This window comes from Amblyraja radiata, chromosome 15 (assembly GCF_010909765.2).
Source record: "Amblyraja radiata isolate CabotCenter1 chromosome 15, sAmbRad1.1.pri, whole genome shotgun sequence".
Lineage (NCBI taxonomy): Eukaryota > Metazoa > Chordata > Chondrichthyes > Rajiformes > Rajidae > Amblyraja > Amblyraja radiata.
The window spans coordinates 52,703,230-52,729,882 of record NC_045970.1 but is presented as its reverse complement, the minus strand read 5'-3'; positions in this window follow the sequence as shown (position 1 = coordinate 52,729,882).

Below are 26,653 nucleotides of genomic sequence, written 5' to 3'. Positions count from 1 at the left end.
CCTTCTCCCCATAACAGTTGACACCCTTACTAATCTAGACCCTACCAAACTCCATCTTTAAAATATGCATTCATCTAGCCTCTACAGCCTTCTGTTGCAAAGAATTCCACGGATTCAGCACCCTCTGTCTAAATGAATTCCTCCTCGTCTTCTTCCTAAAGGTACATTATTTTATTCTGAGCTTATGGCCCCTGGTCCTAGACTCTCCCACTACTGGAAACATCTTCTCCACGTCTAATTTATCCAGGCCTTTCTCTATTTGTGAATCGGAAGACAGCAAATATTTCCATCATTCAACAAGGAAATGATGAGTGCAGATCCCCATTTGCACTTAAATCTGCATCACTTGCAAAAAAAAACGGACACCTCCGATTTGCCCTTCTCCCTTTCAAATTGTGGATTAAAACTTACCATATTATGTTTTTATAGATATGTGAAGAGAAAAAGATTAGTTAAAACAAATGTAGGTCCTTTGCAGTCAGAAACAGGTGAGTTGATCATGGGGAACAAAGACATGGCAGACCAATTGAATAACTGCTTTGATTCTGTCTTCACTAAGGAATATCTGAATGGTGCCAGATGAGGAAAAGGGGAGGTGCAATGAGACCGGGTGTGCTTGTACACCAGTCACTGAAAGTAAGCATGAAGGTACTGCTGGAAGCGGGGAAAGCTAATGGCACGTTGACCTTCAATGCGAGGGTATTTGAATTTTGGAGCAAGGAGGTCCGCATCTGGAGTGGAATATTGTGTGCAATTTTGGTCTCCTAATTATTGCCATTGAGGGAGTGCAGCGTAGGTTCACCAGGTTAATTCCCGGATGGCGGGACTGACATATGATGAAAGAAGGGTCGACTAGGCTGGTATTCACTGGAATTTAGAAGGAAGGGAGGATAAATTATAGAAACATGTAACATTCTTAGGGGATCGGACAGGCGAGATGCAGGAAAACTGTTCCCGATGTTGGGTGAGTCCAGAACCAGGGGTCACAGTTTAAGAATAAGGGGTGGGCCATTTAGGACTGAGTTGAGGAAAAACTTTTCACCCAGAAAGTTGTGAGTCTGTGGAATTCTCTGAAACAGAAGGCAGTGGAGGCCAATTCACTGGATGTTTTTAAGAGAGAGAGAGAGATTTAGCTCTTAGGACAAAGGAAGCAAGGGATTTGGGGGGAAAAGCAGGAACGGGTACTGATTTTGGATGTTCTGACATGATCATATGGAATTGCGGTGCTGGCTCGAAGGGCCGTATGGCCTACTTCTGCAGCTATTTGTAGTTGTTTCCATGTTTCTATCAGAGTTTTGGATGGGCAGATAGGTCGACCGGGATTGGAAGGATGTGGATTATGGGCAGGTAGCTAAGAGTTGGAAACTTATTTTAATCCCTCACCTTGACGGAGATGCGATTTTTTTCCGTATCGTAACTTTTTCCGCACTGCGGCCTAACATCGCGGAGCTGGCGACCTTTGCTGGAGATCGACTTCGGCAGTTCCAACCGAGGGAGGTGCGGACTTATCATGGCGGAGCTCGTGGTCCCTGACTTGTTGCTTTTGTTAGTATGGCTGTGTGGTAATTGGAGTTTCACTGCACCCTAATTGGTACATGTGACAATAAACTGTTCTTTGAACCTTTGACATTGTACAACGTACATGACTTCTTTCCGTGCTGCGCGTTGTACATTCTATGTTCTATGTTCTATCTGTTACGCTGATGACACCCAGATTTACCTTGGCACCAAATCCCCCCACAACCCCCCCCCTCTCCCATATCAACTCCTGTTTGTCAGCTATAAAAACCTGGATGCAACATAATTTCCTCAAACTCAACAGCGATAAGACAGCATTCCTCCTCATAGGCTCCAAAGCCACACTCAGCAAAATCAATAACCCCACTCTCACCATCGACGGCACCACTGTCTCCCCATCTCCACAGGCCCGCAACCTTGGCGTGATCTTTGATTCCACAATCTCCCTTGAGCCTCACATCCGCCATGTCATTAAAACCTCCTTCTTTCATCTCCGCAACATCGCCAAACTCAGACCCTCTCTCACACCGCCTGCTGCTGAAAGACTCATCCATGCCTTCATCTCCTCCCGACTGGACTATTGCAACTCACTTCTCCTTGGCATCAGCTCCACCTACATCAACCGACTCCAACTGGTCCAGAACGCAGCCGCCCGACTCATCACCCACACCAAATCCTGGCATCACATCACTCCAGTCCTCAAAAAACTTCACTGGCTTCCCATCTCCCACCGGATCACCTACAAAATCCTGGTCCTCACCTACAAAGCCCTCCACCATCTGCCCCCCCCATATCTCACTGACCTCCTCTCCCCCTACCAACCCTCACGGTCCCTCAGATCCACATCAGCCGGTCTCCTCTCCATCCACAAGTCCAACCTCCGCAGTTTTGGGGACAGAGCCTTCTCCAGGGCAGCTCCCAGGCTCTGGACCTCCCTCCCCCAACTGATCCGCAATTCCGTGTCCCTCACCATCTTCCAGTCCCGCCTCAAGACCCATCTCTTCACCTCTGCCTATCCTTAGCTCCACGTCCCCGTCCCTTTTCATCTGTGCATTAATTGCATCATACTGTGTTTTGTATTGAATTCTGTCTTTACTTTGTGTACTAGTCATGTCTCTACAATTTATTTCATTCCCCTTACATGTTTTTCCTCTACATGCTCAATTTTTGTAAGGTGTCCTTGAGACTCTTGAAAGGCGCCCATAAATAAAATGTATTATTATTATTATTATGTTCTATGTTCTATATAACTAGCCACTGACTCATTAGCTGTCGGAGGTTTGTACATTGGAAGTTGGCGGGCGTATCTTTTTGTCAATAAGCCATGAGATGTAAGACGATCAGCTTGCGACTGACTGCGGATTCACAGAAGCTTCTCCCCGCAAGTACCCAGCCGGCCCACAACCAAAGATGACTTCCTAGGACATCAGTTCCACATCTGGTTTAACCACAATAAGTGGGCCAAAGGGCCTGTTTCCGAGCTGTATTTCTAAAACTAAACGAAACTCCCCTCTCTCCTTCTGCTCTATGCTCTGCCTCTCTGTGTCTGTCCCCCTGTCCCCATGTCTCATCGTCTCTCAGCACTGCCTTGTCTGTTCCCTACTACCCAACCAGTGCAGCCCAAAGGATCTTGCAGTGTTCAATAAAAACGCAAAGGACTGTGTAAAGGAATGGGAAACTGCCATATAACCAACCAGCTTCAAGACACGAAAAGAAGAAGAAGGTCGTCTCTCTCTCTGCCCCGCTCTCTGTCTCTCTCCCTGTCTCTCTCTGTCTCCAATAAACGGATGGTCGCTGGTCAGCGCGGACGCGGTGGGCCTAGAGGTTTGTATCCGCGCTGAATCTCTATAATAAACTAAACTAAATTACAACTGGACATTCAAAACCGGCCCTAGTTATGGAAGCGTCAGACACTATCGATATTTTCCATTCAGTTAATCTGGATTCTGGGGTATGTGTTGTATCGTTCGTGAGAGAGGTCACGCAATGGCCGGCCCAGTATCTAGATACACAAAAAAAGCTGGAGAAACTCAGCGGGTGCAGCAGCATCTCTGGAGCGAAGGAAAAATGCAACGTTTCGGCCCGAAACGTTGCCTATTTCCTTCGCTCCATAGTTGCTGCTGCACCCGCTGAGTTTCTCCAGCTTTTTTGTGTACCTTCCATTTTCCAGCATCTGCAGTTCCTTGTTAAACACCAATATCTAGATATCCTTCTCTAAAACTAAAATGTAGAGTTGACTAGAATGGTTTATCTTGGCTTTTATTCCATTCGACTCCAATGTACGCGGTAGACTAATCTACTTCTTGCACCTTTCAACGTGATTAAAGGGCAGTTTACAGTCAAGGGAAACGAGGTGGGATTGGAGTGGTACTAAAATCGGACTGGGCAATGATGATTGGACTCATGCTTCAATGAATGAAAGACAAAGGATTTTGGTGTGTAATTCTGTAATACCCGCTTCTCCAATTAAAGTGTTATTTTCAGCACGAACTTCTTACCTGAATCTACTATATGATGCAACCTGAATTGTTTGTTCGGTGACTGGAACTAACTCTATTTGTAATGAGATGTATTGGTCTCCATTGGCGTGGCAACAAGTATAATAAGGGAATCCATAAACAATGAAAGGCGAGGTTTGTGCGTGGAATCTTGGTAAAACGTGCCAACTGTACAGAGAACATGCACGCCCCGCCCACAGGATTGCCATATGCCATTTACTATACGGCACTTGCAGTTATCGCTGTTCCAGGTAAGGGTTGCAGTCAGTTTTCCATTATTGTAATTGTTCTAGTCAAGCCGTTGCTCGGCACAGACCGGCGAGTGTATTATATTTGCAATTAGCTTTGATCGGACTTCATTCTGAAAAATTCATTCTGCCCTGAGCACAGTTTCCAAAGAAATAAATACTAGATTCAGAAGTGTTGCCGATATATCGATGGCTAATTAATAAGGACAGATTCTGTAAAACAGGTTAGCGGTTCATTCTGTTTAAATAATGAAGGAAGGGTGAACATATTGAAACGAATAAATGGGGCAAACAGAAAGACAACTCTCCTCCTATAGGACAAGCGATATCAAGTTAAACTTGGAACCAAGGTATTTGGGAAAAGGCTGGAAATTTTCTTCATACATGATGTCCGGGTTTTTGAATGGCCTTCCACCATTTTGGGTGTATTCAAAATTTCGTAGCCCGGCTTGATGGTCTCTTGTCACGCAACCATGTTTCAGGGGAAGAAGCTATTAGCTATGAAGTTATTATTTTCTAGTATGCAATTCAATTGTCTACCGGAATAGAGAAACCAGGTTTATTCTGGATCTCTTTATTCGATGAGAACCCAGCCGTGCGCTGTAAAAAGTTTCATGTTCGTTATATCGGCCCTGCTGAGCAATCCTTGCCAGTATCGCACCTGAACGCAGCCAACCGCAGAAACTTGATCAAGGTCCATTCTAGCAGTGAACTAAATTAGTAATAGATCCATTGCCCCTGAACCTAACGCGCTGCTAAAGAAACTTTAGAGATGATTTTATGACGGAATGGAAATACTGCATTCCCCGAATTAATGATTCTCCCAAATTAAGTAGCATATTAATGTAAGACACGTTGGAAGGTAAATCGCTCCAAGACGAGGATTGCGTTAACTTCGAGTAATGTTACACGATTAATTTCTAATGTAACATTCGCCTCAGAATGAGTTATTGCCCATCAATTCTGAGAATAACGTAATGAACGCCTGAATGGTTTGGGCCTATCATGACTTTTATTCAGCGTAGGACGGAACTGCAGATGCGGATTTATACCAAAGGTAGACACACAATGCTGGAGTAACATCGCGGGACAGGCAGCATCTCTGGAGAAACGGAATAGGTGGCGTTTCATGTTGGAACCCATCTTCAGACTTAAGACTTCAGACTTTTAATAAGCTCAATGTCACTGAACCTTCAAACTCCTGCTTGGCTGAGCACAGTATATCAGTGTGGATGCTTTAAAGAATGAAGACCGCATACTTATGCCCCTGTCCCACTTAGGAAACCTGAACGAAAACCTCTGGAGACTTTGCGCCCCACCCAAGGTTTCCGTGCGGTTCCCGGAGGTTGCATGTGGTTTCCGGACGTTGCAGGTAGTGGAAGCAGGTAGGGAGACTGTCTAAAACCTCCGGGAAACTCCAGGAACCGCACGGAAACCTTGGGTGGGGCGCAAAGTCTCGAGAGGTTTCCGTTCAGGTTTCCTAAGTGGGACAGGGGCATTAGTTTGCGTTCAGTATTTCCCTGAAAATGTAACATGTACTCTCACATTCTCTCTTTTCCCTCCGTCCCCCGCTCTCTGACATCAGCCAATTTAGCGGCGATCGTGGTTTTGTCACGAAACAAATGCGGCCTCTCCAAGTGCATCACTCGCTACCTGCTGTCCATGTCAGTGACGGATCTTCTTGTCATTATCACCGCTGTCATAATCAACAGGATCGGTGGGATTTACTTTCCGGGCAGCTTCCTATCCATCACCCCAGTCTGTAGTCTTACCATTGCGGTGACATATGCAGCCAGGGTCAGTTCCGTCTGGTTAACGGTGACTTTCACCTTTGATCGGTTTGTAGCTATTTCTTGTCAGAAGCTGAAAACAAAATATTGCACCGAGAAGACAGCAACAGTGGTCATAGGAACAGTGTGTGTGCTGGGATTTTTGAGCAATATCCCATGGTATTTTATACATGAGCCCATCTATATAATCGACAACGTTCCGTGGTATTGCAGGCTGAAGGAAATCCGTTACACTTCGCCAGTGTGGACAGCACTGGACTGGTTTGATAGAATTTCCACCCCGTGTCTCCCGTTCCTCCTGATTTTGCTGCTGAACGCGCTGACGGTGAGATACATCCTGGCGGCCAGCAGAGCCCGCAGGAGGCTCCGGGCCCAGAGCAATGGAGAGAAGCAGAGCGACCCAGAGATGGAAAGTCGAAGGAAGTCCATCATTTTGCTCTTCACTATCTCCGGAACTTTCATCCTCTTGTGGATGACGTATGTTGTACAGTTCCTGTACGTCCGCATCACAAACGACTACAACTTCAAAAGCTTCAATGACCCCAAGTTTATTCTCCAAGAGGCCGGAAATATGCTTCAACTCTTGAGCTCTTGCACTAACACCTTCATTTATGCAGCAATCCAGAGAAGATTCAGGGAAGAGTTAAAGAAAATGTTTACATTTCCATTAAGAATGTTTCGTGAATGATAAATATAAAAATAAAGAGTGAAAAAATAAAGTTGAAGTTCAATTGAATCTATTGAATCGCATGAAGTTAACGAGCGATGTAACGAATTAACAGTTTTGAATCCCAGATACTTTCTTCGAATCCGTTTTTCACTCCTAATACAATACCATATAACATATAACCATATAACAATTACAGCACGGAAACAGGCCATCTCGGCCCTACAAGTCCGTGCCGAACATCTTTTTTCCCTTAGTCCCACCTGCCTGCACTCATACCATAACCCTCCATTCCCTTCTCATCCATATGCCTATCCAATTTATTTTTAAATGATACCAACGAACCTGCCGCCACCACTTCCACTGGAAGCTCATTCCACACAGCTACCATTCTCTGAGTAAAGAAGTTCCCCCTCATGTTACCCCTAAACTTCTGTCCCTTAATTCTGAAGTCATGTCCTCTTGTTTGAATCTTCCCTATTCTCAAAGGGAAAAGCTTGATCACATCAACTCTGTCTATCCCTCTCATCATTTTAAAGACCTCTATCAAGTCCCCCCTTAACCTTCTGCGCTCCAGAGAATAAAGACCTAACTTATTCAACCTATCTCTGTAACTTAGTTGTTGAAACCCAGGCAACATTCTAGTAAATCTCCTCTATACTCTCTCTATTTTGTTGACATCCTTCCTATACTTGGGCGACCAAAATTGTACACCATACTCCAGATTTGGTCTCACCAATGCCTTGTACAATTTTAACATTACATCCCAGCTTCTATACTCAAAATACAATACAATACGGTTTTATTCGTCACATTGCACCTAAAGTGCAAGTGAAATGAATTTGTCAGCAGTGGTACAATGATAAAGAACACTCAAATACACAATAAACATTTAACACAAACATCCACCACAGCATTCATCACTGTGATGGAAGGCACAAAAAATGGGCAGTTCTCCTCCATTTTAACCAGTCCTCCACCCAAGGGTGATATTTAATGTTTTATGAAACATTTTTACTATTCGCCCTCTATCTTAATGATGATACCGAATTAGTAAAATTATATCCTAATTCGGCAGTCTGCTTCCCGTGCCAATTACATAACGCCCCAATTACTGAGAAATGGCCAATGCGTACTAATAAATAAATATTTGAAAACTCTGATATCTGAGTTTTTCAATAACAGAAATAACCCAACAAAATGAGGGCTGACCACCGTAAATAGAGAGAATATACCATTTGACTGATAGGTAATCATAATGATTAATACAATTTATAATTTATACTGTTTAATGTTTAGGTTTTCTTGACTCTAACGTTATAGAGCCACAGAGCCGAGCATCACGGGTATAGGCTCTACGGCCCAAGTTGTTCATGCCGAAGAAGTCAATTTTACTCTCTTCGATCCATATCCCTCCATTCCTTTCCTATACATGTACCTGTCCATATGTCCTTTTGTACTTTGTAAATAATGTACGTTTCTTTGTACGCATTTTACGTCATTTGGCAGATCGTTCCATAGATTCACCACCCTCTGCGAATAAACTCCCTCCACCCCTCAGATTCCTATTAAATATTTCCATTCTCAAGTTAAACCAGTGGTTCGTTCTTGGTTCTCCTACCCTGGGGGAAAAGGGATCAGTGTTCCCCATGTGGGTTATACACCTGCACAGGAACATCTGTCAACTTCCCTTGGAATCCTCGAAGGATTAAAAACTGTGAGGGTCCTGCCCTGGTTTGATTCCCAAAAATGCAAAGTCGCACACTTATCTAAATTAAACGAATTAGCAATTCCTCGGCGCACTCGCCCAACTGATTAATGGGCCGCTAAGTTTTCACTGTCTAGGATAATAATAGTAATAATAATAAATTTTATTTAATGGGCGCATTTCAGACATCTCAAGGACACCTTACATAGTAATCGGAATAAAAACATATAATCGGAATAGAACAGGTAAAAAAGACATCACAGAGACACAAATTAAAAACAGAATTAAATCCCAAAACAGAAAATCAAAAACACAGTGTGAAGAGAGAGCACCGGCAGCCAAAGCGCGCCAGCGTCCACTCTCTCTTCACAGCAGCCATCTTGGACACAGACCTACAGGACTACAATTAGACAAAAAAATCATCCCCCCACAGTGGATAGCACTGTGGAGGAAGGCACAATGTCCAGTCCCCACCCCATGTTCACCCCATCTGTTTAGTGCCATCTGCAAATTTACTGATCGTGCCTTATACATTCTCATCGTCTTCGAAGAACGAACACCCCCTGAATTATAATACGTGGATTCGAATTTGGATAATACTTGATTTGGTCAGTGAAACTATCTATCTATCTACCATATAATAACCATATAACAATCACAGCACGGAAACAGGCCAACTCGGCCCTACCAGTCCGTGCCGAACACCTATTCTCCCCTAGTCCCATCTACCTGCACTCAGACCATAACCCACCATTCATTTCCCGTCCATATACCTATCCAATTTATTTTTAAATGATAAAATCGAACCTGCCTCCACCACTTCCACTGGAAGCTCATTCCACACAGCTACCAATCTCGGAGTAAAGAAGTTCACCCTCATGTTACCCCTAAACTTCTGTCCCTTAATTCTCAGGTCATGTCCTCTTGTTTGAATCTTCCCTACTCTCAATGGGAAAAGCTTATCCACGTCAACTCTGTCTAGCCCTCTCATCATTTTAAAGACCTCTATCAAGTCCCCCCGTAACCTTCTGCGCTCCAAAGAATAAAAGCCTAACTTGTTCAACCTTTCTCTGTACCTTAGCTGCTGAAACCAAGGCAACATTGGAGTAAATCTCCTCTATACTCTCTCTATTTTGTTGACAACCCTATAATTAGGCGACCAAAATTATACACCATATTCCAGAATTGGCCTCACCAATGCCTTGTACAATTTTAACATTACATCCCAACTTCTATTCTCAATGCTCTGATTTATAAAGGCCATCACACCAAAAGCTTTCTTTACCACCCTATCTACATGAGATTCCACCTTCAGGGAATTGGCCACAGTTATTCCTAGATCCCTCTGTTCAACTGCATTCCTCAACTCACTACCATTTACCATGTACGTCCTATTTGGATTTGTCCTGCCAAGATGTAGCACCTCACACTTATCAGCATTAAACTCCATGCCATATTTCAGCCCACTCTTCCAAATGGCCTCAATCTCTCTGTAGACTTTGAAAATCTATTTCATTATCCACAACACCACCTATCTTAGTATCATCTGCATACGTACTAATCAAATTTACCACACCATCATCCAGATCATTGATGTACATGACAAACAACAGTGGACCCAACACAGATCCCTGTGGCACTCCACTAGTCACCGGCCTCCAACCTGACAAACAGCCATCCACCATTACTCTCTGCCATCTCCCATTCAGCCACTGTTAAATCCATCTTGCTACTCCACCATTAATACCCAACAATTGAACCTTCTTAACCAACCTTCCGTGAGGAACCTTGTCAAAGGCCTTACTGAAGTCCATATATACAACATCCACTACTTTACCCTCATCAATTTCCCGAGTAACCTCTTCAAAAAATTCAAGAAGATTAGTCAAACATGACCTTCCAGGCATGACCTTCCATGTTGACTGTTCCTAATCAGACCCTGTTCACCCAGATGCTTATATATACTACTAGACCAAGTGCAGACCCGTTGGGTCTGTTCCCCCAACGTGCGGTTGTGGGGGTGGGGGGGGGGGGGGGGGGGGGAGAGGTGGGGAGCAGGGAGGGGGAGGGAGGGGGGAGGGTGGAGGGAAGAGGGTAGGGGGTGTGGAGGGGAGGGGATTTAGGGGAGGGAGGGATGGTGGGGGAGGGGATGGAGGGGAGGAGGGGAGAGAGAGAGAGAGGGGGGAGAGGGAGGAGAGAGGGGGGAGGGGGAGGGAGGAGAGAGGGGGGGAGATAGGGGGAGGAGAGGGAGAGGGGGAGAGAGAGGGTGTGCTGAGAGTGGGGTGAGATGAGGGGAGGGGGAGAGGTGGGGAGCAGGGAGGGGGAGGGAGGGTGGAGGGAAGGGGGTAGGGGTGTGTGGAGGGGAGGGGGGTTTTAGGGGAGGGACGGTGGGGGAGGGGTTGGAGGGGAGGAAAAAGAGGGGGGAGAGAGAGAGAGGGGGTGTGGAGGGGGGAGAAGAGAGGGGGGAGGGGGGAGAAGAGAGGGGGGAGGGGGAGAGGAGAAGGGGGGAGAGGGGATGGGGGGTAGAGGAGGGGGGAGTGGAGAGGGGGGACAGGAGAGGAGGAGACGAGAGGGGGTGGGAGGAGAGGGGAGAGAGGAGAGGGGGGGAGGAGAGGGGGTGGGAGGAGAGGGGAGAGAGGAGAGGGGGGAGAGGAGAGGGGGAGAGGAGGGGGGATAGGAGAGTGGGGAGAGGAGAGGGGGGAGAGGAGAGGGGGGAGAGGGGGGAAGAGGAGAGGGGGGAGGAGGGGGGGAAGAGGAGAGGGGGGAGGAGAGGGGGGAGAGGAGAGGGGGAGAGGAGAGGGGGGGAGAGGAGAGGGGGGAGAGGAGAGGGGGGAGAGGGGGGAGGAGGGCGGGGGGAGAGGAGAGCGGGAGAGGAGGGGGGGGGAGTAGGGGGGGAGAGAGGAGGGGGAGAGAGGAGGGGGGAGAGGGGGGCGAGGAGAGGGGGGAGGGGGAGAGGGGAGAGGGGGGTAGAGGAGAGAGGGGGGGAGAGGAGAGAGGGGGGGAGAGGAGAGAGGGGGAGAGGAGAGAGGAGAGGGGGGAGAGGAGAGAGGAGAGGGGGGAGGGAGGAGAGGTGGGAGAGAGGAGAGGGGGGAGAGAGGAGAGGGGGGAGAGAGGAGAGGGGGGGGAGAGGAGAGGGGGGAGGGAAAATGAGAGAGGGATAGGGAGAGTGATGTGGGGAGAGAGAGGAGGGGGGAGAGAGAGAGCCTTTTTAATTCAACCCAAACAACCATTTGCAGGCAGTGCTTTTTTACTTCAAACTAACTATATTTTCATTTTCAAACCAAGTTAAGGGTCATGGAGTGATTCTGCGTGGAACCAGACCCTTCGGCCTAACTTGCCCACGCCGGCCAAAATGCCCCTGCTACACTAGAAAACATAGAAACATAGAAAATAAGTGCAGGAGGAGGCCATTCGGCCCTTCGCGCCAGCACCGCCATTCACTGCGATCATGGCTGATTGTCCCCAATCAATAACCGGTGCCTGCCTTCTCCCCATATCCCTTGCTTACACTAGCCCCGAGAGCTCTACCGAACGCTCTCTTAAAGCCATCCAGTGATTTGGCCTCCACTGCCCTCTGTGGCAGGGAATTCCATAAATTCACAACTCTCTGGGTGAAAAAGGCTTTTTCGCCCCTTTATTCTAAGAAGGCCTCCCCTTTATTCTAGTCCCATCTGCGCGCGTTTAGTCCATCTCCCTCCAAACCTGTCCTGTCCATGTACCTTTCTAACAGTTTCTTAAAGGTTGGAATAGTCCCAGCAGCAACTACCTCCTCTGGCAGCTTGTTCCATACACCCACCACTCTTTGTGTGAAAAAGCTACCCCTCAGATTCGTATCCCCTTCACCGTAAACCTATGCCCTCTGGTCCTCGATTCACATACTCTGGACAAGAGACTCTGTGCATCTACCCGATCTATTCCTGTCATGATTTTGTATACCTCAAAAAGATAATTTAGTTCAGCACTTTTGATCAATCTTCCTGGTACAAATGTCTAAAAACCGTAATGCTTATCTTTTCAATGGACTGCAAACCATTACAAAATGGCTTGGGTCAGCAATTCCAACGCCTAATATCGAAGAAGATTGCAAAGAGTGGTAAGCAAAGATCCTAGAGGAGCAAGATAGACCACTCCTCCGAAATCCAATGGACTGACGTGTAGTACGTAGCGGAACGTCACGGCCGCCATTTGTTTATGCCAAACGCGACATCTTTGGTAGCGGGGACCAAAGATTATATAGCAGAGCAAGATGCGCCACTCTGCGGAAAAAGCGTAGTATGACATGGGTGATTGTTGGCGCCATTTTATTGGGCTGCAAATTACAATAATACTAATAAAATTTACAATAATATTAACTAAACATGTGAAGTGATCGATGCTCTATAAAACACTGTTCCCTACAATACTGATTACACCAAAGATGATCAAGAGCGAATCAATCTTTGGAACGTATTACACCAAAGATACTAGAGGAGCATTGCCCGCTGCCTCGGGAGCGCCGACCGCGGGCAGACGCTAGAGGCTCTCCCGCCGGATAGAGAGCCTGGTGCCGGCCGCCTAGATCTGGTATGGGGGGGGGGGGGGGGGGCGAGAATCAGTCCTGGATCAATTTAGGAGTGGAGGAAACATCCTCTTTGCCCAAAGATACTAGAGGAGCCTCTAGTATATTTGCTCTTCCCTGCGACCTGATGTAAGAGCAGATTGTATAACTGTGGAGTCCGTCCCCGCCAAAGATCCTAGAGGAGCAAGATAGACCACTCCTCCGAAATCCAATGGACTGACGTGTAGTAAGTAGCGGAACGTCACGGCCGCCATTTGTTTATGCCAAACGCGACATCTTTGGTAGCGGGAACGGACTCCACAGTTATACAATCTTCTCTTACATCAGGTCGCAGGGAAGAGCAAATATACTAGAGGCTCCTCTAGTATCTTTGGGCGAAGAGGACGTTTCCTCCACTCCTAAATTGATCCAGGACTGATTCTCGCCCCCCCCCGATACCAGATCTAGGCGGCCGGCACCAGGCTCTCTATCCGGCGGGAGAGCCTCTAGCGTCTGCCCGCGGTCGGCGCTCCCGAGTCAGCGGGCAATGCTCCTCTAGTATCTTTGGTGTAATACGTTCCAAAGATTGATCCGCTCTTGATCATCTTTGGTGTAATCAGTATTGTAGGGAACAGTGTTTTATAGAGCATCGATCACTTCACATATTTAGTTAATATTATTGTAAATTTCATTAGTATTATTGTAATTTGCAGCCCAATAAAATGGCGCCAACAATCACCCATGTCATACTACGCTTTTCCGCAGAGTGGCGCATCTTTCTCTGCTCTATTGTCCATCACAGGTAATAACCCCCCCCCCCCCCCACCCACACACTCACACACACACCCACACACACACACCATCACCACCATCAAAGGGATGTACAATAGTCGCTGCCTGAAAAAGGCAACCAGCATCATAAGTAACCCACACCAGTCTGGCCACACTCTCATGTCACTCCTGCCATCGGAAATAAGTGATAAGAGCCTGAAAACGGTAACGTCAAGGTTCATGGGCAGCTTCGTTGCTACAACCGTTAGGTTAATAAACGCTACAACCTTCAAATAAGCTCCGAACTACATCCACTTTTGTTTTTGCACCATGCCATTAATCACCCTGACTCTTGACTCTTAACTATTTTATCCCTTGCAATGGACGAACATCTACAAGCACATACGGGTCGTCAACCGTTTTGAAGAATACGTTTCCTACTTGTAAACGACAGCAACGTCTTTACGTGAAACACAGGGTGAATGGCTCTTGTGCAAAATAAGTTACCTTCATTTTCAACTTGCAGACCGTGTATTGCGTGAGTTTGTTTGCAATGCAAGGAGTATGCTGTAATTTGCCTATGAGGTCTCATCTTGCACTTTCTGTTTTATGAGGCCGCCTTAGCGAGTACATCGTGTAATCTTGTGTAGACCTTGGATGGTGGGTGTGAACAATATTTCTACAGAGATGTATCGAAAAATGTTGCAGTTGTACAGGGTCTTGGTGAGACATAGAAACATAGAAATTAGGTGCAGGAGTAGGCCATTCAGCCCTTCGAGCCTGCACCGCCATTCAATATGATCATGGCTGATCATCCAACTCAGTATCCCGTACCTGCCTTCTCTCCATACCCTCTGATCCCCTTAGCCACAAGGGCCATATCTAACTCCCTCTTAAATATAGCCAATGAACTGGCCTCAACTACCCTCTGTGGCAGAGAGTTCCAGAGATTCACCACTCTCTGTGTGAAAAACGTTTTTCTCATCTCGGTTTTAAAGGATTTCCCCCTTATCCTTAAGCTGTGAACCCTTGTCCTAATCTTCCCCAACATCTGGAACAATCTTCCTGCATCTAGCCTGTCCAACCCCTGTCCACCACACCTGGAGTATTGCGTGGAGTTTTTGTCTCCTAATCTGAGAAAGACATTCTTGCCATAGAGGGAGTACAGAAAGGGTTTACCAGACTGATTCCTGGTATGTCAGGCCTTTCATATGAAGAAAGACCGGATAGACTCGGCTTGTTCTCGCTAGAATTTAGAAGATTGAGGGGGGTTCTTATAGAAACTCACAAAATTCTCAAAGGGTTGGACAAGCTAGATGCAGGAAGATTGTTCCCGTTGTTGGGGAAGTCCAGAACAAGGGGTCACAGTTTAAGGATAAGGGGAAATATTTTAGGACCGAGATGAGAAAAACATTTTTCACACAGAGGGTGGTGAATCTCTGGAATTCTCTGCCGCAGAAGGTAGTTGAGGCCAGTTCATTGGCTATATTTAAGAGGGAGTTAGATGTGGCCCTTGTGGCTAAAGGTATCAGGGGATATGGAGAGAAGGCAGGTACAGGATACTGCACCGCCATGATCATATTGAATGGCGGTGCAGGCTCGAAGGGCCGAATGGCCTACTCCTGCACCTATTTTCTATGTTTCTATGTTGTGAATCCACCGTGCGTTGAATGAGTCCCCCGTGTATTATGTAAGTGCATTTCGTTCTGTGCAAATTAGATTTACAATGTTGCGACACAGGACAAAAACACGTAACCACCTCTACTCTGTTGTTTCAATTCTCTCCTCAACTATATCTCACCCAACTGCGGTTGTTTCGCCTCGATGGCCAATGGCTGGAAAACAAAATGAGCACAGGGAACGTGTGTCAAATATATTCGTTTAAGAAATTGAATCATCGTTCATCTAATTGAATCTCTGTGGATTCCCGCCGCGTAAAACTGAGAGGTCGGTTGTGGCAAAATTGCACTCCGGAATACCTTCAGGAGAAACCAACCCATCTCATCAACAATGCACGACAGAATAACTGGTCCAGTTTATGCTATTTATTACCCACTTCTTGCAGCCATCGGCGTTCCGGGTAAGCCGTTGTACTAAATCAGCGAGTGATATATCGATGTTTAATCAATTGCTGTTTTTCTGACAATTAACAAGGTGGCACATATCTCTCTGTGTGTTTCTACCTCGGTAAGCAAGCTGCAATGGTTCATTTTCAGAATTTGTCACGAAACGAAACTTTTGGTAACTACTTATAAAATGTGAGGCTTTGATGAGAGGTCTCCTGGCGGACTTGCTGAAAGCAACCACGCCAGCTTGCACAAATCCTGACCCGGATATTTTTATGATTGGTTTATTGTATTTTAACGTTGTGTTTTACCTGCTTTTAACTATTTATACTGTTCCATCAGGTACTGGATTGTTTTTAGTGTTATTATGTGTGAAATGTTTTAAATTTCATGTGCGATGCTCCGCTATTCCCCTGGGAAACGTCTTCTCATTTTGCACTGTACAACTGTTGCTTGCAAGATGACAATAAAGGTTGATTGATTGATTGATACAAAATGATTAATGGCGATCTTGCAACCTGAGATGCCTTTTCCAGAAATGTATTTCTATTCATTTCAGAAGGATTGCTAATTGGGAAGATGCAAATTCAACTGCAAATTCGTAATCATAGATTGTATGCCATCACTCCAAGTCACAATTTACCCGATCTAGGTGAGCGAAGTCAATGGTCCAAAGTCGCAGAGCGATTCAACAGACAAGGAGATCCCTCTCGGACAACAGTGGTGGCTGGATGGTGTGCGAGGTCATGCTTACTTTCGGACTTCTGTTTACCACAGATTATCTTTGCTTTACCGGACAAGACTAGGGGGCTCTCCTACCAAGCATAACGTCTTCATTTTAGTCGGCCTTGGGCCAGAGCTTCTTATTTGTTTTCTGAAGATGCTACAAATTCTCATGGGTCTTGAAGAACATTCTTGATCGTTTTACGAATATTTACTGTAAAGGCTGTTCTCTGATCATTTTCTTTAAAACATCCAAGTTAACGCCGATATTGTGTTTATTGTTTGAGCGTGCATACAGATAAATGTTAATTGTGTTCTGCAACTTGATGGTTAGTTTGGGGCGACTTTGTACCTTGCGGTTCAATATCTTATCAGTATCGTATTTGTGGCACCGCTACCTTGCTATACTTTATGCGTTAAGGCTCAATACACTTCAAGGTAAAGGGAAACTGGTACATTTTGTTTGTACCGTTACTGGAAAGGCCGCAGTACATATTGACAGCCATAGTGGAAGAGACCAAGATTTTCATTGCATTGTCCCCTCAAAGGGAAAATTGTTCGCTAATAGATACCGACTAACATTCAATGGATTTTCGCGATACCTTCAAATCCTTCGCACTCGTGTCCTTGCCTTTACATTGAGAGCTAAATATTCCGGGTAAATTCGTGACAGAAAATTATACCGGGAACTATTTATTTTCGCTTTGCTCTCAATCTATAAAACTATTATCTGTGAGAACTTTAAAACATTCGGCTGATAGTTTGAATATCCATAGAAACGTAGAAAATAGGTGCAGGAGTAGGCCATTCGGCCCTTCGAGCCTGCACCGCCATTCAATATGATCATGGCTGATCATCCAACTCAATATCCTGTCCCTGCCTTCTCTCCATACCCCCTGATCCCTTTAGCCACAAGGGCCACATCTAACACCCTCTTAAATATAGCCAATGAACTGGCCTCAACTACCTACTGTGCCAGAGAATTCCACAGATTCACCACTCTCTGTGTAAAAAAATGATTTTCTCATCTCGGTCCTAAAAGACTTCCCCCTTATTATTAAACTGTGACCCCTTGTTCTGGACTTCCCCAACATCGGGAATAATCTTCCTGCATCTAGCCTGTCCATCCCCTTAATAAATTTGTAAGTTTCTATAAGTTTCGAACCACTGTGGATGGCTCGATTTTCATGATGACAATAGACAGTAGGTGCAAGAGGAGGCCATTCGGTCTTTCGAGTCGAATCTTGTATTGTCTTTCAGTGGACTGGTTACACGCAACAAAAAGGGGTTCACTGTACTTTGGTGCACGTGACAATAGACTAAACTCAACTGGGCTAAACTAAAATAAATACGATAACACGTCTATTAATTTTAAATTTATTTTCCATCAGTGAATGTGGTGGCGATTATAATCCTGTTCAGAGGAAGATGCGGTCTCTCCAAGTGCATCAGTCGGTATCTGGTGTCCATGGCGGTGACGGATCTACTGGTCGTTATCATTGCTGTTATATTCAACCGGATTGTTGGCATTTATTTCCCATTTAGTTTTATGTCCTTAACCCCAGCTTGTACTCTCAGCACTGTTGCAATTTATGCAGCCACCGAGAGTTCGGTCTGGTTGACAGTCGCATTCACCTTTGATCGGTTCGTGGCCATTTGTTGCCAGAAGCTGAGGAGTACATATTGCACAGAGAGAACGGCGGCGGCGGTCATTGGGACAATCTGTGTGTTGAGCTGTTTGAAAAGCGTCCCTTGGTACTTCATCTACGAACCACTCTACATCATTGACAACCAACCGTGGTTTTGCACCAGAAAAGCAATCTACAGCATATCCCTCGCCTGGACAATGTATGATTGGTTCGCACGCATTTTAAACCCAGGCCTCCCGTTCGTCCTGATTTTAATCTTTAATATTCTGACGGTCAGACACATTCTCGTGGCGTGTAGAGGCCGCAAAAAACTCGTGTCCCAGAGTCACGGAGAAAAGCAGAGCGACGCAGAGATGGAGAGTCGGAGAAAGTCCATCGTTTTGCTCTTTCTCATCTCGGGCAGTTTCATCCTGTTGTGGATGACGTACGTTGTTGATTTCCTCTACGTGGAAATTTCAAAGGAACCCTATTTCAGCGGTTCTAATTTCAACGACCCAAGGTACATTCGCCAGGAAAGTGCAAACATGCTTCAGCTTCTGAGCTCTTGCACCAACACCTGCATTGATGTAGTCACCCAGAGTAAATTCAGGAAGGAAATTAAAAATGCTGCACTGTATCTTTGGAATCGAATTACTACATTAGTAAGATGAGGGCACACTTTAATGCCCCTGTCCCACTTAGGAAACCTGAACGGAAACCTCTGGAGACTTTGCGCCCCACCCAAGGTTTCCGTGTGGTTCCCGGAGGTTGCAGGTGGTTGCCGGAGGTTGCAGGTAGTGGAAGCAGGTAGGGAGACTGACAGAAACCTCCGGGAACAGCACGGAAACCTTGGGTGGGGCGCAAAGTCTCCAGAGGTTTCCGTTCAGGTTCCCTAAGTGGGACAGGGGCATAAATCTCAACTTTGGCTAATTGTGCGAAGAAATCTTGTTATCCAACGACCATCGATCTGGCATTATCTAATGTATTGGTATTGGGCGATAAATGGCCGATAAATAATTGGGATGTGTGTTGGTTTATTATTGTCACCTGTATCGAGATACAGTGAAAGCTGTGTTTTGCGTGCAATCCAGGCAAATTACAGCATAGACGAGTACATCAGGGTATACGAAAGAAAGAATAAACCGAGTGGTGAATATAGTGTTAGGGTGACAGAGAAAGAGCAGTTTAGAAGTGCAAGAGCGCGAAAGGCGAGATTAAATGAGAGGAGAGGTCTGTTCATCACATAGAAACATAGAAACATAGAAAATAGGTGCAGGAGGAGGCCATTTGGCCCTTCGAGCCAGCACCTCCATTCATTGTGATCATGGCTGATCGTTCCCTATCAATAACCCATGCCTGCCTTCTCCCCATATCCCTTGACTCCACTAGCCTCTAGAGCTCTATTTAATGCCCCTGTCCCACTTATGAAACCTGAACGGAAACCTCTGGATACTTTGCGCCCCATCCAACGTTTCCGTGCGGTTCCCGGAGTTTGCAGGTGGTTGCCGAAGGTTGCAGGCAGTGGAAGCAGGGAGGGAGACTGACAAAAACCTCCGGGAACCGCACGGAAACCTTGGGTGGGGCGGAAAGTCTCCAGAGGTTTCCGTTCAGGTTTCCTAAGTGGGACAAGGGCATTACTCTCTCTTAAATCCATCCAGTGACTTGGCCTCCACTGCCCTCTGTGGCAGGGAATCCCATAAATTCACACCTCTCTGGGTGAAAACGGGTTTTTCTCATCTCAAGTCTTAAATGACCTCCCCTTTAGACTGTGGCCCCTGGTTCTGGACTCGCCCAACATTGGGAACATTTTGCCTGCATCTAGCTTGTCCAGTCCTTTTATAATTGTATATGTTTCCATAAGATCCCCCCCATCCTTCATTAGTCTGATTACAGCGGGAAGCTGTTCTTGAGTACGGCCATCTCCATGATCCCAGCACACAGATTTGCAAAACGGAGAGTCCATTTGTTCCCAACCTATTCTTCTTTTTTTCTGTTCAACAATTCTAGATCTATGTCATTTCCCCCCACCCCACTCGTCCAAACATCATAGCTCTTAACCAGCCTCATGAATTAGACTTCATAGAAGTTTAAAGACGCCACATCCAAGGCTCCTATTCTGCCCAATCGTTTCTATTCGTGTTCCTAAATATATTTCAAAGGTTGTTATTGTAACCACCCAAACTACTTCCCCTACAGCTCGGTCTAATGACAGCACCTAGTATCTTCTGTGTGACAAATTTACCACTCGTGTTCCTATTAAATCTTTCCCATCTCTACTCCAATTGATGTGCTCTAGTTCTCCATGCCCCCCACCCCCCAAAACGACTGCACTAATTTTATCTATTCGCCTCATGAGTGTGTACACATCTGCAAGATCACCTCTCGGACCACCCCTCAGAGGAATAGTCATATACTCCATAACCTCTCTCAATAGCTCATGGACGCGAGTTCTGGCGCCATCCTCCTCAATCGTCTCCGCGCGATTTTCTGCTTAATGCCATTCTGCCTCTAGTCGCTTGACCAAAACTCAACACGATGCTACAAGTGTGGCCTCACTGACGTATTGACCACTTGTTCTCCCAGTTAAAGTGACGCCATTTCCTTCGACCTTGCCTCTGGTAATGACGTAACCCCATACTCTCAATTTCTCTTCACCACCGCATCTGCTCCCAAACTGAAGCTTTCCATTCTAGGACTTTTGATATATCTTTATTTAGTTAACGTGCCCCCCCCCCCCCCCCCCATCGTGTGAATTTTGCTGTGTGTTACATCTGAGGCGTCACATCAACTCGCTTGACGGCGGATTAAAGCCATATCATAACTCTTAACATCTATTGTTTGACATCCAGTGCCCATGTCTACTCATTGATTGATTGATTGATTGATCAAAATGATTCATACAACTTAATCATTTAGGTGTGTATTTCACCTTGCGGCTTAAGTTTCTTTACTTATTCAACTGTACTTTTTTTGTTCAGCTATACTTCCACTTCGTATTGTTTACAAATTCCTTTACTTAGCTTTTAAGACAATAGACAATAGACAATAGGTGCAGGAGTAGGCCATTCGGCCATTCGCGCCAGCACCGCCATACAATGGTTGATCATCCCCAATCAGTACCCCGTTCCTGCCTTCTCTCCATATCCCCTGACTCCGCCATTTTTAAGAGCCATGTCTAGCTCTCTCTTGAAAGCATCCAGAGAACCCGACTCCACCGCCCACTGAGGCAGAGAATTCCACAGACTCACCACTCTCTGTGAGAAAAAGTGTTTCCTCGTCTCCGTTCTAAATGGCTTATTCCTTATTCTTAAACTGTGGCTCCTAGTTCCGGACTCCCCCAACACCGGGAACATGTTTCCTTCCTCTAACGTGTCCAAACCCTTAACAATCATATATGTTTCAATGAAATCACCTATCATTCTTCTAAACCGCAGAGTGTACAAGCCCAGCTGCTCCATTCTCAGCATATGACAGCCCCCGCCATCCCGGAAATTAACCTTGTAACCCTACACTGCACTCCCTCAATAACAAGAATGTCCTTCCTCAAATTAGGAATAACAAGAATGTCCTTCCTCAAATTAGGAATAACAAGAATGTCCTTCCTCAAATTAGGACCTAAACCCTCAATTCATCAATATACACTGTAACTCTACATTGCGGCTTCTCATGGAATCCTATTAAGGCAGAGAGAAGATAGTTCCCGGTACGTGTACCTGGTGGAATGTTCAGAATCCTACAACAAAATCGCAACATGTTCAATTGCAATTTCATCCTCCCAGCGGCATTTCATATACAGTATGTTCAAAGCATCAGTTATATGTGTCTTATGCATTCAACTACATTAGATTAGATTATTTATATCACTTTTATGATATGATATAATATAGCAATCCAATACTCCTGTTTCCATTCACGAAAAATATACCACATTCTACCCCGAAGCGCAGTAGCTCGTCTAATAAATGACTATCCAAAATGTTATTCACTGCTAAATACAAACAAACTTTTATTTGAATGAATCAGTATTAATTTATCCCGAAACTCTATGGATTGACAGCGAAATATTGATTACAATGTATTGTGTTCAAATAACATCTAAAAATTGAAAATATTTTATCACGTAATACCTCGCTTGCCCGTTGTGAAAGTATTTGTCGATTATATATTGAACGCCGCGAACAGTAATTACTTCTTCAAACTGCGATTCGATGATCTTGAACCGTTGTGCTTTTCGCTGGAGATTTCTACTGGGTGGACGGATTGATAGTGTAAGAATGCGCACTCGAAGAAAACTTTCGGGAAAAGTGTTCCATAGAGCCCATATATTTTATCAACAGATATCAAAAGAATATATATGTTACGACTATGATGAAGTGGGCACTTCACCACCTTTCACACAACAGAGCGCCTATTAGTTCAGTCACTTTAAAACTAGCAACTTGAACGCAGGACAGTTTTTGTACGGTCTCCGGCGCTCTTTGGCACTGCGTGTGCACCGCACAGTAGTAGGTTCCGGTGTCTGTCAGACGCAAGGACGAGATTGTCAAGGAACCACTCTTCTCCGAACTTCGACCGACTGCTGTAAATCGACCTTCATATTCACCCCGATCTGAAGCCACGATTAATAATTTTGGGCCCGCGGCTGCCTGCTGCACATACCAATACATCTCCGAGAATGCAATGGTTGTTTCACATTTCATCGAGATAGTCTTCCATTCGCTGGGAATTTGTGATGGAGATGTCTGCACAACGTTTCCCTCACCTAAGCCAAACGATATAATTAGTGGACAAACAGACACGGCCAAGCGTTTCCAAAATATATTTCGTGAACACGGGAACATGCATTACTAAGCTCGAATCATTGCATAATATTTGATGTCCTAAGCCACATACGAATGTAATGTCGAAGAAAAATTAATAAAGGTGCTCAAGGTGGAGGAATTGACAAATACAGTTCTGCATACAAGGCATTGCCTTTGGGGGATCGGTAACACCTCCAACTCCCTAATGTTAGTCCCGATTGATGGGGCAAATATTCTGTTACAAGATTTTCACCAGGGCTACCTGTAGGAAAATATCGACCATGCTGTGTTCTTTCCCTCCTTGAGTTGGAAAGGTGAAGGCTGCTAAGCGCCCTCATAGAAGCCTCGAAGTATGAAAGCACTGACGCGGTGAGCGTGTTCCTACTCCGACGAAGACATGTTGGAGAGAGAGTACAGAGTGAGACACGTTCATATTTGAGAGTGATAGCTTAATGAAGGAGGCAGTGCGAGTGTTTAGAGTCATAGTCTATAAAGTCCACAACTCCCCGGGATCTGCTGAAATACATTCAATACTGCCATGGGAATAAATGAATGAGATTGCTGGGGCCTAACGGATATTCATGCGCCTCATTAGCCACCGTTGAAGTACATGGTTCATAATTCCCTAAGTTCATAAGTTGTATGAGTTAAGAATTAAGCCATTCGGCCGATCGAGTCTTCTCCACCATTCAATTATGACCGATCTATCTTTCATTCTCAATACCATTCTTGTGCCTTCTCCCCATAACCGTTGACACCCTTACTAATCTAGACCCTGCCAAACTCCATCTTTAAAATATGCATTCATCTAGCCTCTACAGCCTTCTGTTGCAAAGAATTCCACGGATTCAGCACCCTCTGTCTAAATGAATTCCTCCTCGTCTTCTTCCTAAAGGTACATTATTTTATTCTGAGGTTATGGCCCCTGGTCCTAGACTCTCCCACTAGTGGAAACATCTTCTCCACGTCTAATTTATCCAGGCCTTTCTCTATTCGTGAATCGGAAGACAGCAAATATTTCCATAATTCAAGAAGGAAATGATGAGTGCAGATCCGCATTTGCACTTAAATCTGCATCACTTGCAAAAAAAAACCGGACACCTCCGATTTACCCTTCTCCCTTTCAAATTGTGGATTAAAACTTACCATATTATGTTTTTATAGATATGTGAAGAGAAAAAGATTAGTTAAAACAAATGTAGGTCCTTTGCAGTCAGAAACAGGTGAATGATCATGGGGAACAAAGACATGGCAGACCAATTGAATAACTGCTTTGATTCTGTCTTCACTAAGGAATATCTGAATGGTGCCAGATGAGGAAAAGGGGAGGTGCAATGAGACCGGGTGTGCTTGTACACCAGTCACTGAAAGTAAGCATGAAGGTACTGCTGGAAGCGGGGAAAGCTAATGGCACGTTGGCCTTCAATGCGAGGGTATTTGAATTTTGGAGCAGGGAGGTCCGCATCTGGAGTGGAATATTGTGTGCAATTTTGGTCTCCTAATTATTGCCATTGAGGGAGTGCAGCGTAGGTTCACCGGGTTAATTCCCAGATGGCGGGACTGACATATGATGAAAGAAGGGTCGACTAGGCTGGTATTCACTGGAATTTAGAAGGAAGGGAGGATAAATTATAGAAACATGTAACATTCTTAGGGGATCGGACAGGCGAGATGCAGGATAACTGTTTCCGATGTTGGGTGAGTCCAGAACCAGGGGTCACAGTTTAAGAATAAGGGGTGGGCCATTTAGGACTGAGTTGAGGAAAAACTTTTCACCCAGAAAGTTGTGAGTCTGTGGAATTCTCTGAAACAGAAGGCAGTGGAGGCCAATTCATTGGATGTTTTTAAGAGAGAGAGAGAGATTTAGCTCTTAGGACAAAGGGAGCAAGGGATTTGGGGGGAAAAGCAGGAACGAGTACTGATTTTGGATGTTCTGACATGATCATATGGAATTGCGGTGCTGGCTCGAAGGGCCGTATGGCCTACTTCTGCAGCTATTTGTATTTGTTTCCATGTTTCTATCAGAGTTTTGGATGGGCAGATAGGTCGACCGGGATTGGAAGGATGTGGATTATGGGCAGGTAGCTAAGAGTTGGAAATTTATTTTAATCCCTCACCTTGACGGAGATGCGATTTTTTTCCGTATCGTATCTTTTTCCGCACTGCGGCCTAACATCGCGGAGCTGGCGACCTTTGCTGGAGATCGACTTCGGCAGTTCCAACCGAGGGAGCTGCGGACTTATCATTGCGGAGCTCGTGGTCCCTGACTTGTTGCTTTTTTTTTAGTATGGCTGTGTGGTATTTGGAGTTTCACTGCACCCTAATTGGTACATGTGACAATAAACTGTTCTTTGAACCTTTGACATTGTACAACGTACATCACTTCTTTCCGTGCTGCGCGTTGTACATTCTATGTTCTATGTTCTATCTGTTACGCTGATGACACCCAGATTTACCTTGGCACCAAATCCCCCCACAACCCCCCCCCCCCCCCCGTCTCCCATATCAACTCCTGTTTGTCAGCTATAAAAACCTGGATGCAACATAATTTCCTCAAACTCAACAGCGATAAGACAGAATTCCTCCTCATAGGCTCCAAAGCCACACTCAGCAAAATCAATAACCCCACTCTCACCATCGATGGCACCACTGTCTCCCCATCTCCACAGGCCCGCAACCTTGGCGTGTTCTTTGATTCCACCCTCTCCCTTGAGCCTCACATCCGCCATGTCATTAAAACCTCCTTCTTTCATCTCCGCAACATCGCCAAACTTAGACCCTCTCTCACACCGCCTGTTGCTGAAAGACTCATCCATGCCTTCATCTCCTCCCGACTGGACTATTGCAACTCACTTCTCCTTGGCAACAGCTCCACCTACATCAACCGACTCCAACTGGTCCAGAACGCAGCCGCCCGACTCATCACCCACACCAAATCCTGGCAACACATCACTCCAGTCCTCAAAAAACTTCACTGGCTTCCCATCTCCCACCGGATCACCTACAAAATCCTGGTCCTCACCTACAAAGCCCTCCACCATCTGGCCTCCCCATATCTCACTGACCTCCTCTCCCCCTACCAACCCTCACGGTCCCTCAGATCCACATCAGCCGGTCTCCTCTCCATCCACAAGTCCAACCTCCGCAGTTTTGGGGACAGAGCCTTCTCCAGGGCAGCTTCCAGGCTCTGGAACTCCCTCCCCCAACTGATCCGCAATTCCGTGTCCCTCACCATCTTCCAGTCCCGCCTTAAGACCCATCTCTTCACCTCTGCCTATCCTTAGCTCCACGTCCCCGTCCCTTTTCATCTGTGCATTAATTGCATCATACTGTGTTTTGTATTGAATTCTGTCTTTACTTTGTGTACTAGTCATGTCTCTACTATTTATTTCATTCCCCTTACATGTTTTTCCTCTACATGCTCAATTTTTGTAAGGTGTCCTTGAGACTCTTGAAAGGCGCCCATAAATAAAATGTATTATTATTATTATTATTATGTTCTATGTTCTATATAACTAGCCACTGACTCATTAGCTGTCGGAGGGTTGTACATTGGAAGTTGGCGGGCGTATCTTTTTGTCAATAAGCCATGAAATGTAAGACGATCAGCTTGCGACGGACAGCGGATTCACAGAAGATTCTCCCCGCAAGTACCCAGCCGGCCCACAACCAAAGATGACTTCCTAGGACATCAGTT